At 39.6% G+C, this 17,392-nt stretch overlaps 1 long non-coding RNA gene across 1 annotated transcript; it reads right to left on the bottom strand.

Moving 5' to 3' along the window:
• Window positions 1-3,271: 3,271 nt before the first annotated feature.
• Window positions 3,272-15,494, bottom strand: LOC113012321 (uncharacterized). Its single transcript, XR_003270681.1, has 3 exons — window positions 15,461-15,494; window positions 13,311-13,696; window positions 3,272-3,368 (listed from the first exon to the last, which is right to left on the bottom strand). It is a non-coding gene; the product is annotated as an uncharacterized LOC113012321 (long non-coding RNA).
• Window positions 15,495-17,392: the final 1,898 nt, after the last annotated feature.

The raw sequence follows: 17,392 nt of genomic DNA, 5'->3' as shown, positions 1-17,392 counted from the left end.
TTTACCCTTCATTCTAATTTGTATTGTACAGTTATTTCATTTTTAACCTTAATTTATATTTTATTCCTTCCTAGTTAAATTTACCCTTTTTAATTTTTCATATTTATTTCCTATCTTATTCATAGCCTTTCCTTTTTTGTTTTCTTTAGGTCACGAGCAGTTGTCCAAGCATTTCACTACATATCGTACTGTGTATGACTGTGTACGTGACAAATAAAATTTGAATTTGAATTTGAATACACACATAGCTCTGTAGGTGAATGGCTTTAGCAGGTCATTATTCATCCCAGTGCTATGGGGACATACGCTAAGTGTTGTGATCCACACCCGATCAAACCATGTAAACATGTGGTTTTACAGTGTGAAATGGTGGGAAGGACACGAAAACAATCTCCCCCAAATCACATACTTCATGTGCTTCATCTATTTCATTGTGCTGTTGTTGTGCTATCCGGGCTGCTTCGAGATTAAACAGCGAGATTTGTCTTCTTTAGTGAAGTGCCTCTAATATTGTCCTCCCATCAATATAGCAGTGAAGAGATGAACAGAGAAATGGAGAGAGATGATAGTATACCTGATGCAATATTGAAGCAGTTGGCAAATGCTATTTTTTTTTTATTGCTAGAAAATAATACTAAAGCTAGCATGGATCATAGTAACACACACACGCGCGTGCACACACACAAGCAGTATTCACAGTACTCACGTGGCATTATATTGTGCAAGAACCACTATCCTGTATCTGCTTCTATAGTAATTGAAGGGACTCCAGGCGCGGATAACAAATTCTTTTTTCAGAGGCAGATCAGACTTATGGGCTTATCTAGCATGCAAACTGCCCCAGGTCATGATAGACATGGTATCAGTTATGATGTCTAACCCATGTATGTCCTAGGATTGTCTGATTTAGAGATAAAATGCTCCGATGGGAACAGGATAGAAATTATAGGACTACCAAGCAGCATACAAATGGTCTAATCTACAAATCTGCTGAAATTATGAACAATACGGATGCACCTGTGTGGCTTATCTGGCTTCTCTGGTGCCTTGGAGATAACAAGCGGAACATGTGGTGATAGTCCTATTAATATCCAGGTTCGGAGGTTGATTCTTCATGCCGTGTGTCTGCTTTTGCATATGATCATCAGATTGAAATTCCATTTACAGGCACTGATGTCACATTAAGAAGTAGGTGCAAATTTGTTGTTACAGTCACAGATGTTATTTTCTTAACGAATTTTAATTAAAGTATGTAAAAACATTCCTATTTATAGATGTACATAATGATGCAATGTCGGGTCGACTGCCGTGGAGCATTGTTGTTGCAATTACAGATAAAACTTCCAGGTATGTTGCCATGATAACTCAGTTTAGTTGCATTGTTGTGCCACCTCTATGAAACCCAAGGACTGAACCACTCACGAAAATCAACAGGAGTGTAGTAAAAAACTTTCTTAAATGGTTGGGTGCCACACTGATCATTTCGTGTGCCGACAGTGACATCATTACAGTTTTGTACCATTTATTCAAGCTCATTGGTCATCAGTACCTGCAGCAGTTTTCTCCTAAATGATAGATGTCACCATTCAGACAAGACCTCCACATCAGTGCTCGTATAGGAGGAGAAGTTAAAAAAGACGCAAATAAATTGTGTTTTTTCCATTAAAATCTCATCTCTCATACTGTTGCAACATCTCCCTCTGTATAATCTGTGAATCTCCAAGCTTCTTCACTGATATATCATTGCACACTTGAAAGGTGAGAGGTGCATGATATGCTGAAACAACAGGAAATGGGTGGCTTGTGCCAGTGAATGTGACCTCATTTTTTCCATTTGGCAAACAGCAAGCATAAAGACCCTATTACCTGCAACAGTCTGAGGTGTTCCCTGCATTTTGCGGTATGATAGTCTGCAGGCCCACACGACTCTTAACTGGATCTGAAGCACATCCTAAAATTACTTTTGTGAGTTTATATGAAACATGTGAAATGAAGTGCATTAAACCTGCATCTAATGACCAGCAAGGAGCCAGATTTACATATACAATGATTTTGAGTGTGTAGTATGGCAGAGAAGGGAAAAAAAAATAAGGAAGGTTATGCTTTTACAGTATAGCTACCGCGTGAGAGACGAGTAGCTCCAGTGCAGTATCCTCGATTTCCTAGTTGGATCCTCACCTGTACTGTCACTCAAAAAACTAAGACTGCAACAAATCCTGAACTTTGAAAAACCAGGAGGTGATGCCACGTTGGCTACATCCATCTTTAATGTGCTGTCTTTGCCATATATATGGCTGCCTTTAGTAACAAAAACTGCTTCCTGTAACATGAGCTTTTTAGGAGTTGGCAATAGAGACTAGTGACTTAATTAAAACTCACAATTATAATAGTTTAACAAACATTGTTGTTGTCAGTGATGTGCTTTCTAAATATTACGATTGTGATCTGTCTCTCTCAGTCACCTTTTTTGGCGTTTTGCTTTTTTATCCAGCTAAAAAAATCAAAACAAAAAATTTACATTATTACCACAATTGTTGTTTGTTGATTTTAACTGCAATGCTTATCTTGAAAACTTCTGACTATATTACATTATGTGTATATCAATAAACAAATCAAATAGTCAAATTGAATAACAGGAGCTCAGATTTGAGTTAAACGAGCCAAAGGAAATTTTTGACACTCAGCATTTCATATCAGAGACACAAGCTATAATATTGGAGATTATAGTCAGTGTGACACACATATATATTTGTGCATTGTCTGTATACCAGGACAATTTAATAGTCTATATACAAATGACCTGACTCAACTGAAACATATAGATAAAAAATAAAATAGTCCCTTTTCTTTAAAATGCCAACCTATGTACTTTTGGGATTAAGAAAGATCATAGACTATAAAAACATGCATGCAGTGATTAAGAACTGCATTTTGTACTTCATTTTGTGGACATTGTAGTTTAAATATGGCAGACATCTGCAGTCCCTAGACTCAGTGCTGCCGGATTCTCTTTACAGCGCACCTCTCTCTTCCTAAGTCCCCTTTACATCTTTCCTTGACCTCATGTTTTCCATAGAGGTTAAGGAAAAGTGATTAGGAAAAAAGATTCTAGAACTGTCTTTTATTTCTGTTTTGTCTGTCTGATTTAATTTCACCTGCTGTTAATCACTGAGTGTACAGCCTTCTGTTTAAGCCCCTCTTCTCCACACATGTTGACTTTTCATGCTGCTTCCGTGCTTTGCATTTGAGTACTCTTCACACCATCCGCCAGCTGCTCACACAACGTGGCCTGCCGACCCACTGCTCACCTGCCTGCCTCCCCACGCCTCGACCGCTTCCGGGTTTTCCGCTCCACCTGTCCCCTCCATCTGAAACCAAGTAAGGCAATTCAATTCAACTGCGGAGGATTATTGGTTGTCTGCTGGATCCCTCTGATCGTGATCTCCTCTTGTTCCAGTGCCCCGGCCCCTACCTAGTCCTGTTTCTACCTCCCCGCTGTCCCCGCTGTTCAGCCGTCTCCTAGAGGTGTCTAGGTCGCCCTCATTTTCTCAGACGAATCCTACGCGCCACTAGTGTGGTGGCGTCGCCTTGTGTTTCACCTTTGTTTTCCCTGTGGGCGGAAATAAATCATTTGTTTTCTGTCACCTCGCTTCCGGGTTGGTTTCTGCGCCTGTGTCCATCCCTGTTCCCTCGTGCCGTTGAGCCGTGACACCATTGCTAGTATGGCTTGACTATAAAGAAAATAAATGGCAGCTTTCATTTGTTGCATTCGTTCTTTTGTTTCACTCTAAGCACAATAATGAATTCTGTTACACAGGGAGCTTTCCTTGTCCTTAAGGTTAGCAAAAGCATTACATATTGCAAAGGGTGGTAGTTCATGTGTAGCAACTACAATCAGATGCAGAGTCTAGAGGCTACATCTAAAACACATTCACTGGCAGGAACCATCAAATTTCCCTTCCGGGACAATAAGATTATTGAATTAAATTGAAACAAATTCAATTAATTAGCATTTTCCCCCCATCTGCAGCCACATTTTATGATGCCGAAGTTGTTACATTACCCAGTTTCATCATTAGAGTCTGCAGGGACCTCAGAGATGATTGGCTTTGTTTTTATTTCTGTCTCTGACATTTGCTTGTTATTGCATGAGGGAAAGTTTCATCACATCCTGTGTATTCAGTGCCTATATGAAAACTTGGCCCTGTCCTTGAATGAACCATCTAAGAAGTTCCCTGTTATCAGTCATGCTTCTATAAACTTCCAGCAGAGAGACAGAACAGGGTAAAAAAAAAAAAAAAAAAAGACACAAGAAATTCAGTAAATTCACAAGCGAGCCCAAAGCGCCATAGCTCGTGTGTTGCTGTCTTTGTGTGCAGCTCTGTGTATTCTCCTCTGTTGTCCCCCCCTCTCCACCTCTCCTTCTCTTTCCATCTCACCTTCTCTTACCCTCCCTACCTCCTGTCTGGATCACTCAATCCCTCTCTTTCTACTACCTCCCTCCTCCATTTCTCTCTCTCTCTCTGGTGAATGCCTCTGTAATTCCTATTCTTATCTACTCGTCGGCGCGAGGATAAGAGCTTCTTTACTTATGTGCTCCTGCTCTCCACGGGAAAGTGGAGACAGAGAAAACATTTTAAAAAACTAAAATTACATGCAGGGAAGCGGGGAGGAGGAAAGGCGGGGAGGTGGATGGGGGCAGGGAAGAAACATCTTAAACTCGAGTCGCATGCAAAGCAGAGAACAGGGCTGATGGAGAGAAACAGATTAAAATTGACAAAAAATATATATTTTAATTATTCTCTTCAAGTTGAACTAATCCTGTCTTGGGTGTTGTGGGGCTCTTGGCTCTGCTCCGAATCCCTACCAGGCTTCAGTGACAGAAAACAGGCCTTTTAAAGAAACTAGATGCTCATACAACTAGACACACACACACACACGCACACACACACGCAGACTCGTACATACACTCAGGGGCTCATATATGCACAGCATATCACTGCACAAATAACTTCACTTCTGGCAGTATGCTCGAGTTACATGCACAGACACACAACCAAAGTGGTGTGTGGATTCAGCCTCGCCCTCCAGAGGCTGTCACACAGAGACTGCTCATTAAAAGATTTCATTAGGTTTCAATCAGGCCATAAGTAGGCCAGCTACACTATTAGAGAGTGAACATTTGACTGAAACATGACTGCAGGAGACATGATATAATCAATGAATCAGTGTGTGTGTGTGTGTGTGTGTGTGACATTATTACAGAATAATTTAACTGAAATATGTCTGGAGGAGAGCTCGAACAGAACAACATTAAACTGAATCACTGCCGAAGTGTTTTCTCTCCTCTGCTGAAAGTTTAATGTCGGGTTTGTCCTTGCTGACTTTTGTCAGCAGCTTCTTAGATAACATCCGGGCCATATCCAAAGAAGCACCAAAGCTGAAAGAAATGGTAAAATAACCACAAGATGCAAAAGTCAGCCTCCTCGGGCACCAGACGACGATTGCATATTGATGTGTAATGTGACTACAGGCAGATGAATAATACGTACTGCACTCTTGCTTGCTCTGAGTCGTCAAATTGGGGTAAGGAAACAAATGATTGATTCTGATCAAATTTGTTGAAAAGGGTAACGTTGGATGTTCATCTGGGGAAAGATAGAACTGTAAATAGAATTTTTCTTCTTCCACTTACATAACATCATTCCTCCATCTTCACTGCCTTTGTATTCCCTAGACTAATTCTGCATGCGGCTATGTTTCATATTTGACACTGGTTGTAAAACACCTCTATAAAACATGACAGCTGCATCCATACCATGCCATAAAATATTACACGTTTCCAAACAAAGCAAAACATAAGACATAGACCTCCGTACAAGGCTAGAAACATCATTTTCTCTCATATTAAAATGATCAATATTGAGGTCACAGTAGGAGCCCTGCAATCGATGAATGTTATCACTTCTGAAATATTCACTGTTCTCCTTGTGGGCAAAGTCAAGACCAATATTAGAATAAGGTTTTAACATCCAAGAAAACACTTTTACAACCCCATGATTTTTAGAAGAAAAAGATTAATGTTCATCAATAAAACAAAATATAAAAATGCTGAAGTACAACAAAAGAAGCAGAACCATTTCTACATATTATTACAAACTATTTCCTCTTACAACAACAACAATTTAAGTGAGAAAAACAGACACATGAGCAGTCATAAGCAACACATCAAACAGGTTTAACTAGACATAGTAAAATTTCTAACAGCCTTATTTGCTCCTCAAACCCAAGGGAGAACTTCCCGGCTTGTAAAGTGCAAAAGTTGCAGTTAGTTTTCCACTGGTTTAAAGAGACCAAGCTTTTGTCCGATACCTTAGCGCTTTACCAGAACGCAGCTGCTGTTCAGAACGCAGCTGCTCGTCTCCTTACTGGTAGTGGGCGGCGTGTCTCTATTACCCCTGTCCTTGCTGATCTGCATTGGCTTCCCGTTAAGTACGCATTCAATTCAAAATCCTGCTGCTTACCTTCCGAATTATTAACAATATAGCGTCAAGCTACCTCATTGAGCTACTTAGATCATATACCCCTACTAGAGCATTAAGATCATCTTCCCAGTCACTCTTGGTACTGCCGAGATCTCGGCTGAAGACTAGAGGTGACCGCGCGTTTGCCATGGCTGCACCCGATTTATGGAATAACCTCCCCATCGCTATATGCGAGTCTGATTCCATCCATTCCTTCAAATCGCGGTTAAAAACTCACTTATTTAGCCTCGCCTTTTCTACCAGTTAACGCTTGCTTGATAGTTAGCTTAACGCTTATTCTTATCTATGGCTTTTAATTCATTTTTAATTTTTTTTTAAAAATTTTTATCCTCTACACTTCGCCTTCTTTTATGCTTTTATATGCAATTCTTTTGCCTTCGTGTGTTTTAACGCCACTCAACCTGCTAGCACGTTTTGGTACCTTGCCATAGCCCACCCTTCCCTGTTACTTCATCTTACCCTCTTGCATGTTAAGCACTTTGGTACACCACTGGTTTTTAAATGTGCTATATAAATAAAGTTTCTTGTTGTTGTTGTTGTTGTTGTTGTTGTACCAACTTGGTCTAAATATGGGCTCTAGAGGTGGACGGATTGATCTAAATATTAATAGTATTGATACCTAGCCTGGTATTGGAATTGGATCAATACTAGCGTAATAGGATTGATCCAAAATCTGCAAAGCACTAATTGGCTAACTTACCTAAATCTAGCAAAAAACAGTGTGTCATCAATAAAGTTGATGTGGAGCCAATGAACGAACGAACGAACGAACGAACGAACGAACAAACAAACAAACAAACAAAATCAGCCCACTAAGCAATGATGATATCAAGGTGGCTATGTATATATTTTATAAAAAGTCTGTGGCTGCACTGTATAAAGTGCTCTTGATGCATTTTGCTTGTAAATAAAATTAATTTCAGTGATAATGTGATATATTTGACATCATTATAATTTCAAACCTGATTAAGATGACTAATATAAAAAACTGAGCATGCATTTGTGAGAGCATGGAGAAAAATCAAACAGAAATACTGATCTGTACGATCTGCAGTTACAGCAGAGGCACTAAAACAGTTTATTGGACTTATGAACTTATAGCAGTCAAAAATGTGCTTGAAGACCTTGAGAACAAAGACAAAATGCTGACAAAAAGCACACAGCCTTATCTTATTTAAAATGATCATTGATTGAGTAAAATCCAAGAATACAGCTTTGCTTCAGTTCATGAAGGTGTTCAGGCATTCTCAATCTCAACTCACTGTATGTGCATTAGTATTTGATGCCCTGGGAATGAATTTGAATAACCCAGAGGTATTGCTGCTACAGGAAACCTCGGCAGGGTGGCTTCAGAAGCTGTGTAGCAAGCTCCAGATACACCCAGTGAAAATACAGTAATTTCAAAAAAGCTAAAAATGGAAACATTTGTGATCGCACTCTGAGTCAGCTTTAATTGTAGATTTCCCAGACCTTCTGATTCATTTACTCCCACTCTGCCCCAGATTGCTTTCTTTTACATCTGATACACTCATTAAGAATTTTATTCACATCAGATGTGGGTGATTTTGACTGGACAATAGTTGCCTGGGGGTGGGAGGGCAGTATAGGTCAGATAAATCTTTCTAACCTCACAAGACCACACAAAATGGGACAATAACTCTGGTGAAATAAAAACTACAAACACTAGTTGAGTATAATATAAAGCGTACATAAACACAAGGCCAGAAAGGCTATTTGAAAGTGAAGCAGCAGCCACTGCGTATACGACAGGCCATATTTACTTTCGCTACAGTTATTTGATTATACAAGGGCTTGAAGGCAGGATGCCAGATGAGCACTGTCCCAAACAAAGAAAAAAGGCCACAATATTGCTCCAGTATCTGAGAACAACTCTTAAGAATGCCTCAGGGCGTAAATATTACCGCTGAATGAATTTCTGCTGAATCCCATCACCTAAAGAATAAATAAATACAGATAGAAAATAAACGTTAAACACAATATTCCACCAAATATCTTCTGCACCAAATGCCTGGAGGGCCTGAATATCAATGCCTGAGCTCTTTGCAGCTGTATGGAGCATGTGGTGGTGGAGGGAGGAAGGAGCACACACATATAGGGGCCAGTGCACATAAATAATCCGCAGGGATGGTGAGGAGAACCTCTGTGGTAATGCAAGGTGACAGTATTTGGAATGGGAAAACACAACTATGCTAGGTTATTGCTGAGGAGAGGAGAGGAGAAGAAAAATAATAGCATAAGAGGAAGATGATAATCATAGCAATAGAAAATGGTAAGGTGAAGGAGAGGAGAAGCAAAGGAAAGGTGGGGGGTAAGGGCAAAACAGGTGAGAGCGAATTAGAGGAGGAGAAAATAAGGTAAGGACAGAATGAAGAAGCATGGAGGAAGAAAAGAAAAGGGAGGTGCAGTGATGAGTAAGGGGCTGAAGAAAACAGGTAAAATAATGTGATGAGAAGGCAAAGAAGACTACATCGCAGATGAGAGATGAATAGCAAAAGAAGAGAAGAAGAAAGAGAGGACACGAAAGGGAAAGAGGAGCTAAAGGAAAGTGACCAGAAGAAGAAATGAGAGTGAAAGGATAAGAAAGATGAAAAGCAGTAAGAATTAATGAGAAGAGGAAAAAACCCCAAAACAAACCTTCAAGAGAATTATCACCTGCCTGTTGCTATAGTAACCAGGAGTCACCTATTGTCTCTGCGTGTCACCCTGATGCAAATGATCGTGTATGTGTGTCAGTGTGTGCAGGTCTTTGCGTAGTAGAGTTTAATCAGGTGTTAAGCTGTTTTGTTTTTTTTATCAGCGATATCAGTCTGGAGAAGGGTGTGTGTGTGTGTGTGTGTGTGTGTGTGTGTGTGTGTGTGTGTGTGTGTGTGTGTGTGTGATGTGGATTAACAGTGCAATCAGTCAGACTTTATTGATGGATCAGTCAAGAAACAAATCAACATACAGATTAGCACCAGATAATCTACAAACGATTCAGTAGAGACCTGTTAACACACACGCACGCACGCACACACACCTACGCACACAAATAAGTATGTTGAGCATCCTGTGTTTGGTGGTATTTCACGGGCATTTTGAAGAACTGCAAATGGCTAAACATTTTAACCTGAAGTGACGGTTGCGTTTTGACGTGGCACCCTTGAACTGCTCTGTCTCAAAGCTGACATGAAACATCGAGACAAACGTCAAACACCCTGCTAACACTTGTCACTCCGATGCCATCTGAGTATTCGAGAGATCTCTGATGTGATGGGAAAGCACACTGCAGGGACTAGCAGTCCTCTAAGGGATTATTCACACTGGCCCAGTATTATCTGTGCCTCTGTGACGATGTGGATTCAGCTGCAACATCTTCAAGCTACTGCGACCCAAAGATGCCCAGAATTGTGGCGCTTGACTGTAGTAAACAATAAAAACTCCTTAAGTTTTTAGTTTTTAGTTTTTGCCAGGAAAACTCAAAAATGGTGGAGGAATTTATTGAAACATTTGCAACCATACTGTGGCATGTGATTCTCTCCTCTTCTGCAGCTTTGCCTCTGCAAAATGTGAAATGAACATGCATGCAGAAACTGCAATAACAGCAGAGAGAGAGAGAGATTTCATTTCAAGCCAACATGAAAATAATCATGGGAAAGAGTTTAATAACACATTTACATGTAAATGCATTTTAACTACCAGGCTAAATCCTTTCTACCATCGAAGGACCCTGGAAGCTACTTCATACCTTCCTTGGTCACTTGGAATATATTATCTCCTCCTACTGGTATTGCCATTTCTGCTTTAGTGAAATGTGAAATGGTCACAGTGGTCTATTGCATGTTTTGCCATGATACTGGGTTGCAGTTATTAATGATGATGCAATTGAACCAAAAATGTATTAGATCAACCATCATTTAACAGGTGCCCATTTTTGTGGTTCCTCTCTGTCTGTCTTTTAATAGTATTTTATGCCCTGTGACTCAAGGCAAGAGCAGCGTATGAACATCTGGGTTTGGCAAAGCACTGAACTGATTGTCAAAGAAATTTTAACAAAAGAAGCATCACATGGTCGCAAACTTTTTTTAAAAGTTCAAATTCTAAATGTCACCAGATTGACTGTAAATGCCAAAAAAAGACATACAGGGAACTGTACAGCTCCTCAGAATGCTTCATTTTGAGTGATGAGTCCTTCAAATGAATACAGTGCAGTATTTTCCTGGGAGGGACGATTGACATTTTGCATTTCACTCTGCTTACAATTTGTCTCTGGCCATTTTTCATGTGTGGGAATAAAAAGTTTCTACACAGGCTTGGTTGCACTGGTTAAGATTCTGCAATGAAAACAAAAGGTGCTGATAGCCATATGCTGTATGATTAATGAGACATTCAAATAATCAAAAACCAGTATTCCCCTAAAGGGACACCTTGACATTTCAAGTTTATTTTGCTGTTTTTCATCATCATTCACTTGTTGCACTTGTGTACTCTCAAAGTTTTTATTTATCCTCAACTGACAGCCTTTCTGTTGTTATCACCACATGATACTGCTGATGTGTTCTTGGTAACATATTAAAATTCATAGCTTTAACCCTGAAAGGCAGTTTGCCAAGATGACATACCTGTGGAGGTATGGAGATGTTTAAGAAGACAGTGAACTTTTAACCAGAAAGTAAAACACAATCTTGGAGAGTGGGAGAATGCCTGAGGAATGGAGAAGATGTGTACTGATACCAATTTTTAGGAACAAGGGTAATGTGCAGAGTTGTAGTAACTATAGATGAATAAAGTTAAAGAGAAATGCCATGAAAATATGGGAAAGAGTTGTTGAAGCTACGTTAAAGGTACAATCAGTAAGTTTGTGAGGTTAATGATAGAAAAAAAGATACTAAACTCATAAATAAACATTGAATAAAATTTATGCATTCTAATAAATGAATAATTAATGTATTTTTGGTTTGTGGAATCTGCCATGCCAAACAGTTTGATTAGATTCTCATATTATGAGAGTTTATTCACTGAGTGTATTTCCTCAAAAACTCTGACTCATTGACCTGGATCACACTTCTTTTACGAAATTTTAAAGCCTCTTCTAAGGTGGATGCTTCTTACCTGGCATTAACAGCTGAGATGTCTGGCCATGGGTGTTATGGGGTAAAGTCTAATTTTGTTGTTTTTTTAATTTTTTGGCTGACTAAAACATGCTTGTCCTATAGCAGCCATCGTAGCGAGGATTTCACACTTGGTAAGAAAACAGACCTCAGGTGACTGCAATCTGCAAGATATCTATTGGTAAAATATTTTATACACCATTCAGGTGAACAGCAGCTTCATACAGTTATAGACAATTGCGTTTCCTGCTTTGAGAGTGTTGATGGAGAAGTATAGAGAATGTCAGAAGGAGCTGGGCTATGCCTTGCTGGATCTAGGGATAGCGTGTTACAGGATGCCAAGAGAGGAACTGTTGTAGTGCATGAGGAAACAGGAGTGGCAGAGAAGTATGTGAGGTTGGTGGAGGACGCGTATGAGGGTAGCAAGACAGTGGTGAATTGTGTAGTAGGGCTGACAGATGGGGTCAAGGTGGGGGTGATATTACATCAGGGAGTGGCTCTGAACCCCATCTCCCATTTCGGTGAATGAACAGGTTGACAGATGAAGTTAGGCAGGAGGCTCTGTGGACTACGATGATTGCAGACAACATTGTGATCTGTAGTGAGTATATTGGAATTGCTGATTGGAATCAGCCAGCCTGATTAAATATGCATGTAACACAAAGAAATATTGTTGCCTACCTCTGTTGCTTCTAGACACTCACATATTGACGTTAATGAACTTAAAGCTTTGTTACATAGATATTTCCTAATTCAGGTATCTGCCCCTGTTGCCCCAATGCCCGTTTGGACTGTAGTTTTTTTTATTAACCTCCTAGGACCTGGTGTCCACATATGTGGACATCACATTTTAGGGTTGTCTAGACCAAAATACTAAGTTTTCTCTACAAAGGCCTGATATCCACTTACGAGGACATTATACTGCCACTGTTCTATCAAAATTTAAAGCGAATGTCCTCATATGTGGACCTCGTTTTTCTCTGAAACAAAAATCAGGTCAAAAAAATAAATCACATAGTTCTTTGTTTTTACATTCATCAGGTCCCAATGAGCCCAAATAGCAAAGAGAAATTGAAAAATGCATGCCATGAAAGAGTTTGGGTCTTAGGAGGTTGAAGCAGATTTGATTAGCACTGTGTCAAAGCCCACTCCTGTGTCAAAACGTTTGACTTGTAGTACGGTATTACAGTATTTATGCATCATTTTTTAGTTTTTTTCCTTTTTTTGTGCAGATGTATTTATTTGATGTGTGTAATCTTCTTATAGTGTTTATCAAGCTTATTTATCAGTGGAATGGTTTTTAGTGGAGCCTGGTGTTTGTGAATGTTTGTTTTTGTTTTTTAGGCACAAAAAGCCACTTCAAGGAAATCGCTTCTAGTGGGACAGTTTGTAAACTGCAATCTTACAGACTCAGAGATAGGAACACAGACATTAATTAATTTGTTCAGCATTTATTTCTGATGAAAATATTAACAGGGATTACCCCAAATAACTTCATTACCAGCCCTGTTATGAGACTTCATACAGTGTAATAAATTGAAGCTTTAGCTGATATCTGCTGAAAGAAAAATGGAGGATTAATTAATGAATCTAATTTAAAGTTAACTCTTGTGAAGAAGGTGCAGAAAGTCTCTGTAGGGCTGCACAAAGTGCTTACCTTCCTTTTCTGCCTCCTGCTGTAGCTTCTGCAAAACTCTGTTTTCCATATTTTTGAAGGTTAGGCAGAGGCTAAAATCCAGATTCACCATCCCCCCTGTTTCACACTTATCTCCACCTCTGCTGTTGACTTTTCCTCATTCTCCTCCTCACTTGCTGGTCAGCAGGTAGCTACCGTAGATGTAGAGACTGTTGAACCACAGCCTTCAGAGGCCATAGCATCCAGCGGGGCCTGGTTTTCTCCACTGCGTGAGTCCATTAGCACATGAGGCACAATAGAAGGCATCCTACTAACCGTCTCATACATTGTGTTTAAGCAGGGCCAGGTAGCTGCTGTGGCCTCCCCTCTATCTCTCTAAGATCCCTGCAGTAGAACATTTAAGCCTCCTAGAATAAAAAGGTGAAATAAGCATCATAAGAAAGACAGGTTATGAAAACATGAGATTAAACCTACAAGAAACATACAGCTACAACACACTAATAATTAACTTGCAGGGATGTTTGGCAATTTGTTGCAATATTGTCATGAGTTTTATATTATCTCTGATCACAGATGAAGAGACACTATATCAGATTCAATAAAATTGTTTTCCATTCATTCCCATAGCATGCACGTGTGTGTCAAGGTGAAAAAGCTACACTGATTGGATTATTTCCCAGAATCTGTGGCCAAATAGTCACTCTTTCTGTGGCATTGTGCTGAATATAGCACAGAGACCTCAGTGGAGCTGGTTATGTAATCTCATTACTCTCACTAATTGTTTATGAGGTCATTTTTCTAATACATTAGAGTAAGACAGGGGTTTACAAATGGGCCGGCAATCATGAAAATATAATTAAGAGCACCTGCTGTTAATGATGCAATGTCCAGGACATTAGGGATTAGAGTTTGGCTGTGCACGGACAGAAGAACACACAAGTTATGCAAGCGTGTAAACAGACACACTAGTATGCTGGACTCAGGGTGGCATTTGTCAAGAGTTTATCTCCCCTGAAAAGGTCATGGACAGATTTCAGTTATTTTACCCTTCGCTTCATTTAACACAGATTCGCACCCACCTTAGAAACTTCCTAGGTACCGATTTTACTCCCTATCCTTTTTTTTTTTTTTTTTAAACAGAAGCATGAGGAAACACTTTACCACCCTTATATCCCACGCATGTTAGGCAAACAGCAAAGCTGATCCATTCAAAGTTTTCGTGGGAGTCACACATTTGGGAGTGTCTGGTTTTGGCTGTCCGTCACACAGTTTCGTCCAAATTGTCGCTCTGCCCTCTGTGGGATTATGAAAGGCCAGACGACACCTGAGGTGGTGTGGAGTCTTGGCGGCCACACAATATGGTGTGACTGAGGAATAGGGATGGGTATTGATAAGATTTTAACGATTCCGGTTCCATTTTCGATTCTGTTTAACGATTCGATTCTTTATCGATTCTCTTATCGATTCTTTTTTTTTTTTTTAAAAAAGGAGAACACTAAGGTCGATTAGCTCAGAGCTTTGTTTTATATCTTCTCTTTGAACAAGATAGAAATTTAGGAGTAACATGGCCTTACAAACCCAATAGTGAGATCTTGAGAGATCCAGCCTACAGCTCTTCAATGGGGTGTCACAGGGTCCCCAGGAAAAAAAAATTGTAAATGTAAAATAATAAAATAAATATTCTTGTGAGACATATCACATATTGACGGGGTCGGGTTATGTTAAAAAGTATAAATTGTTATACTTTGTTCATTGGTTCAAAGGTACCCCACACTTCTTTTTTTGTTTGCTTGTTTGTTCTGGTGTATTTTTCATTTGAACTGTTACTCTGCCAGAGTACTCATATTTACAAGATGGCATTGAACGCCCCATTGGTGTATCAGGAAAACTATTTTGTACGTATGTTCCTTGAAGGGGATTGAAGTCGTTCTTTTTTCCACCGCAGCGAAGGGCTAGGAGTAGGAGAGGAGCTGCTGTATGTTTTTGTTATCGAATCGATCTGATTGTGAAATAAAGCATATGCAGTGAGAAAGCAACTCCAGGAGTCATCCCTGCCTTAAAGCTGCAACATTCTTCTGTAGCAATAACAAAGTATAACATAAATTGTTCTGTGGCAATTACACAAGAATATCCAGTAATGTCCCTGCCCACAATTATACACATTCACTTACCAAAAATCGGGGGCATCTGCTGTGGCAAATGGGTGCAAGCCTTTGACCACAAACTTAGACACTGCTCGGTGACATTAGTCTATCCTGGCCTGAAAGGAGACGCTACCGGTAGACTGCAGCGAGAACTGCCAGCATCTGAGCCAGACTCTGTCTCTCATCATGGTCACCTACATGTACAGTAATGGCAGGTCTTGTAATAAGGCAGATTGCGCTAACATAATATGCACTGTTAGTTGATTATTTACCTGCCGCATTAACGGGAGAGGACGTGCAAACGTTAGCGCTGCTGCTGGGTTGAGAGTCACGAGTCCGGAGCGGAATTAAAAACGCGTGTCATCGCGTGTTTTGTGAGCAAATGCTTTTGCATATTCGTAGTGTTTCCTCCCTTAAATGAAATATCTACTTTGCAAGTTGCCCTGTTGTCATCGGTTCTCATAAAGTATAATCAAACTTTTGAGCGTTTGAGCCGCTTAGGCGCCGTGTTTCCTGCCAGGTAAATGACGCTCCGCAACGTGGTGACGTCATTCGGGGCGACTGGAATCGATAAGGGAATCGTTTGCAAAAATGGCAAACGATTCCAAGGAATTGAAACAGTGGGAACCGGTTCTCAACAAGAACCGGTTTTCGATACCCATCCCTACTGAGGAAAATCAAGAGTTTTAGTAAGCAGCCCAGAGAGTTGCAAAACGATATTCCTTTCCTGCAAATAAGTTCTTTCCTAATATCTGAAATAAAAGCATATTTGGTTTTGGAAGTTTTTTAATTTAGACTTTAGACTATCACAATCATGCACAGTAAGAATGCATGTGTTGCTTATTTTGAATAGATGAGTTTTTAAAATATATAAGAAATATATAAGAAATATCGTTCCTCTGAGTTGGAAGGTGGCAAAAGTTACACCAATTTATAAATCGGGTGATAAAACAGACCCTGCTAATTATCCACCTATTAGCATACTCCCTATCTTTTCAAAGATAGCAGAAAAGTGGGTTGCTAACTCTATCATCAAACATCTTAATGACTCCAATCCGGGTTTGCACCCTATACAATTCGGATTTCGCACTCTTCATTCAACTGAAATGGCTGTTTGTGTTTTTGTTGAGAGAGTGAAATCTTACTTAGACAAGAGCAGTTATGTTGCGGCTGTTTTTCTTGATTTCAAGCGTGCGTTTGACACTGTGAATCATCTTAAGCTCTTGTCTAGACTGTCGACATTTAACTTTAGTAGTCACACTATTAAATGGATACAGTCTTATCTATCAGATAGAAAACAATGCGTGCAAATAAAGAATAGCAAGTCACCCTATCTTTACTGTACGCAAGGTGTCCCCCAGGGTTCAATTCTAGGCCCCCTGTTATTTTCACTTTATGTAAATGACTTGCCTAATGTGTGCAAAAATGTGGACACGATTATGCATGCGGATGATACGGTAACTTTTACGCAAGCCAAAACTGCTGATGATGCAGCCCATCAGCTTTCACTGGCATTACATGATTTACAAAAATGGCTGAATGACTCATGCTTGTGCCTTAATTTTAAAAAGACCGTATCAATGTTTTTTAGTAAACCTAAAACAACCGTGGCTGCAGTAAAAGTCTGCTTGGGTGCACAAGAATTAATTAATGTTGAGGAATTTAAGTATTTGGGAGTGCTACTAGACTCTAAATTATCCTTTAAAAAACACATTAAAAAAAATAGTGAAAACTGTAAATGTTAATATACAGAACTTTAGACATATCCTCACATCATTAACAGACACAGCAGCGATTACATTCCTGCATTCTATGATACTGGCTCATATTGAATATTGTATTACAAGTTGGTCCTATACGAGCTCTGCTGCTATTGGGCCAATTGATGTATGCAAGAAAAGAGCATTGAAAATATTAGATAAAAAACCTTTTTCATATCACCATTGTCAAATTTTAGAA

This window comes from Astatotilapia calliptera, chromosome 19, assembly GCF_900246225.1.
Source record: "Astatotilapia calliptera chromosome 19, fAstCal1.2, whole genome shotgun sequence".
Lineage (NCBI taxonomy): Eukaryota > Metazoa > Chordata > Actinopteri > Cichliformes > Cichlidae > Astatotilapia > Astatotilapia calliptera.
This window is presented reverse-complemented; position numbering and strand designations above follow the sequence as displayed.